The following is a 4491-nucleotide window of genomic DNA, read 5'->3' as shown; positions in this document are numbered from 1 at the left end:
GGGGAGGTCGGCGTTTGCGTCGTTCGGCTGGCGCTGCGCCCCCAAGGTCGGCGACCAGCGAAATTACCTCGTCGGCCAGCACGGCCTGGGCGATTTTGTAAGATCTTCGAAAAGATCTGGTTGAGAGCCAAAGGATCCGCGGGGCTGCCCGCACGCAGCACGCGCACGAAGGGCACAGCCAGGCAGCGCCCGGCCCTTGCCCCGCGGGTCGCTGAGCCGGCGGCCTCGCAGGCCTCGGCATGCGCCCATCTCCTCTCGCCGGGGCAGGCGGCCTGCGCCGGCTGCCCAAACCGCTGCAGCACGAGGCGGCGGCCTCTTGCCCCTTCCCTCCGCGGCCTCGCGCCCTGCGCTGGCCCTGGGCCCGCCGGCTGCGCCGTGCACCTGGACGGGAGCAGCGACGGCTTTCCTGGCGGCTGGGAGCCTGTTTTGCCCCAAAGCACAGCCCGGGCCAAGCACCACGTCTGCACAGCGGGGTTCCGTCTCTTCCTACGCCTTTTGGAAGCCGCCTTGGAGTCTTCTTCCGAATCCTGTCCGGACAGAGCATTGGGCTTGTTATTGGAGTCAGGCGCACACTGTTGCTCTGAATTGTTGTTGGTTGTTGGATCCTGCAACGCCGTTGCAGGGTTTGGAGTGTGGTTTGCTTTCTCCTATTGGCTGCATGGCCATGAGCTTGTCTGGAGTAATTCTCTTGCTCGAGAAGTTTATTTTACCAAGTGAATTAGTTCAGGCATTGGAAAACACCTACCCCACCTTATTTACCCCTTGGGCAGTACTTTTCAAGTACAAGTTCCCCTGTGACTCTTTTTAAAAATGATAAAAATTCATATAGCACCATGTCAAGAAAAGATCCTCATGGGACATTGCTTGATACATCCCATATTGGGTGGTTCTTGACTCTTTAATTTTTGAGATGCCTCATTTATCTATTCTTAACTTTTGCTTGCCAAGACCTATTTTCTAGCCAGGCATGCTGGCTGGCATCAAATCTGGTAGTTCATTCTTATTAATTAACTGTCCTTTAATTCCTTCCTTATTGTGACCCATATCAACATGTATGTAATTTTATTTATGATTCTTTTTATTAGACTAATTGACTTGGACTTAGTTGTCCTCCCACTTTCATTTTTAAATGCGAGTACAGCTTTAAATTTTTTCTTGGTCCTGAGAAACTTCCATAGGCTGTTAGGATTTACCGACTATCAATTTTAATTGTACAGTGACTTCCTTAGCTGATAAAACTGCTGGGTATACATTATCAAGTCCTGCAATTTTAAAAAAGATGTTAACTGTAGTGGCTTATGCCTAATATCTTTCATAAGTACTGATAGATTAGGAAGCATTTCATGTTAAGGTACAAATTTGTCATCCTCCTTCCATCATAATGAAAGACAGAAATACTTACTGAGTTTTCTTTCCTGTGACATGACAGGTTTACTATTTATACATGGGAGTGGACTTAGAGCGCTGTTCATATGGTGTTTGTTTCTGATCTAATTAAGTAATGCCTTTCCCTTATCCTCAGCCCTGTGGGCAAATTTTTTTTCGACACTCTTAGCTTCATTTCCATCAATGCTGAATCGCTGTTTTCACCTTTCTCCTTTTGGAGGTGATACGCAGTTCCTCAAGACTAACAAAGGGCAAAGGAATTCACACAGAGAAAATGCTTTGAATATCACAACTGTTATCTATATTTTTAGCATGTCTCTATGAAAAGCTGTTTCTGAGTTGGATGTTGAATCTAATAAGATAGCTGACATTTCTTGCACAATTTATAAAGAACTGCCACAGTCCTAAACGTGTTATGGCTCGCAGGAAAGCCACTGTAATTTGAAGGAATGTGCTAATTAAGAAATATAATGCAAATGTGAATTTAGAGATGCTCCATCCCAGATGGCCAAGGAGGAAAGGCATCCATAGAGTGGCAGTTTGGGAAGCTAAATCCCCCTCCACAAGGTAGCAGAGAACGCAAAAGGGACTAAGGACAATATTTATTCTTATGAATGATCTAAAAATTGCATTTTTTTTTTTTTTTAGTCCTATGTGGTAACCGACAAATTTGGGAAGAAAAAATCCTCATGCTTTCTTTAGGAGATTTAAATTTGTCACTTCGGGATCATTTTGTGATCGAAAATAAACCACTTAACCTGGTAGTCGTGAATGGCTTTAAAGAAGATGTGATTGCAAAGCAACTCTCTGGGCTTAATTAGGGCTGTTTTTTTTTACTGCTTTCCAGCACATCCACTTGGCCAGGATGGGCTTACGAGTCGAGCAGCCTTCTGTCACAGTTTTTTGGGCGTGTGATACAGTAGTAAGCAATGCCCAGTTGTGTCTGAGATTTTCACTTTTAGTTTTTCCTCCTGCTTGGTGTTGTTTGTGATTGCTTTTTAGCTGGGGGAAAGTGAATCTTTTTGTGTGCTAGTTACGTCGGAGGGTGTGTATGTGTGAGTATGTATGTAGGCAGGCTGGCTGGCAAGGACGGTGAGACTTATTTTATTTATACATAACAAACGTAATAAAGTCCTGAGCACTCATGCCTAGGCAACTGTCAGTTTTCAAATCCGTGATTAATTTGTGTCTGTCAGAACGAGGTGTTACAGAGAATTACCTTGAGCTGGTTGCAAAACTTTTGCGTTACAAAACTATAATTAATGTTTTAGAAACTCCGGGGAAGGTTTATTACTGGCAGGGTGAGAATGAATCCCCAGACACAAACATTCCTCTAAGATAACAGCATAGCCTTCGGCGTTATCTACACAAAAAAAAAAAAAAAAAAAAAATTGGTGTAACTTAAATCAGTGTAATTAATTATACAGATGTCATCTGTATACATTGAAAACCATTTACACCTTTCACTCGGGCTTTTAAAACAAGAAGTTCTCCCTGACTGTAAGGGCATGCCCTCTGCATTTCCCCCAACTGATTTTTCCCCCTTTTGCTTCTTGACAAATATGTGGATAAACTGTCCCATCTATTCACTGAACAGACCTCTGTACGACCATTGAGCCACCACGAACATGGAAAAAAACTGCCCTTATTAGCTACTTTGGACATGGATGTGGAACAGCTGGGGGCTGTGGCGCTTGCGATAAGGGAGATCTCACCTTAAATTCCTACATCAAATTGAATAGACCAAAGCTGCTGTCTCTGTGCGAGTAGGGGAATAGGAGTAAGATTTCTAATTTGGCAAATACTTATTAGAGAAGAACTGTTTCTTGCTCTGCTTTACTTACGATTCCCATTTATTGGAGTCGTGAATGTGATGAATTAGGCTGATTTCTGAGGGGGAAGTTGTAACCAAAGGGTACCAAAATGGCAAGAGACGGGTTGCTAGTGCAACAGCAAACTCGTTTTACTACTTGACTAGAAAACTGAGGAAATAAATAACTTCCAGACAGACAGTTTTCTTCCTCCGTGAGAACTGCAGGCATGCTAGAAACGTACCAGCTCTGGTGGAGTACGGATACCCTTTAAGGCCTGGGCGAGTAGGGTCCATTGCACAATCCTCTATGCTAACAGCAAAGGCCGTGCAAAGCCCTGCACTTTGTTTTGTTTCTCTCAAATAGCACTGATGCAACTGCTTGGGGGGCTCCACCTCTGCCCGTGCCATGCTGAAAAGTGCTAAAACGACCCCTTTCTTGTCGAGCTGTTTTAAGATGGGCTCACTTCCACACTTGGGATTCTGGCAAAGCCAGAGGCGAATGAATTGCGGCACGCAGCTGCGACTGGAGGAACTTCCCAGGCTGGTTCTGCTGCTGAAGCAACGTTTTGTGTGACTGCAGCCCCGGGCCCAGCCTCAGGGCTGGAGTGGCCTGGAGACACTGTGGTTTCCCCATACATTTCCCAGGGTGACAATGCTGGCTTAAGTTGTTCTTGCCTTTGTGCCCTCAGTTGCACTGCGCAGCTGCAGCAGGACCGCTCTGTGAACCAGAGAGAACTGATCCCGACTTTAAAAACCTCCTTGGGGAAAAAAATTAAATGTCACCAGTTCCCTCATCTGCTCACACATGGTGCCACAAGGACTTGTGTAGGCAAAACTGAGGAATGGGGTAGTTGGCTCCCAGGTGGGAGCCAGCCAGAGGGAGGGCTGTTGGGGTAGGAATACCAGCGCCAACCTGTTGCCCAACCAAGGTCCACGTCACTCTTGGAAACCTTCTTGAACTTTGCTAGAAAGTTTAATCAAAGCTTGGGAAAACAGAGAGCAGAATAGCACTGGGAGGGCTCTCTTTCCTAAACTGCCCATTACAATAGGTTTAAAAAAAAAAAAAAAGATGGTGACGTACCCGTAGGGTCAGTCTGTTTTGCAGGCAGAGCTGGCTGGTACGCGGACCAGCAGAAACCAGAGCTGTTTGGTAGTAGTCATTATTTAGCACCATGATTTGGCCAACGCATTAAACTGCAATATGGCAGTCCAGTGTGGGCAGGCTGGGCCAACCTGGTCTGCGTCCCTGTCTGGGGTTTCTGCACAAAGACATTTCTTCAATTAGTTTCTCC

This window comes from Apteryx rowi, unplaced genomic scaffold (assembly GCF_003343035.1).
Source record: "Apteryx rowi isolate R43461 unplaced genomic scaffold, aptRow1 scaffold_27, whole genome shotgun sequence".
NCBI lineage: Eukaryota > Metazoa > Chordata > Aves > Apterygiformes > Apterygidae > Apteryx > Apteryx rowi.
Note: the sequence above shows the minus strand (reverse complement) of the source record.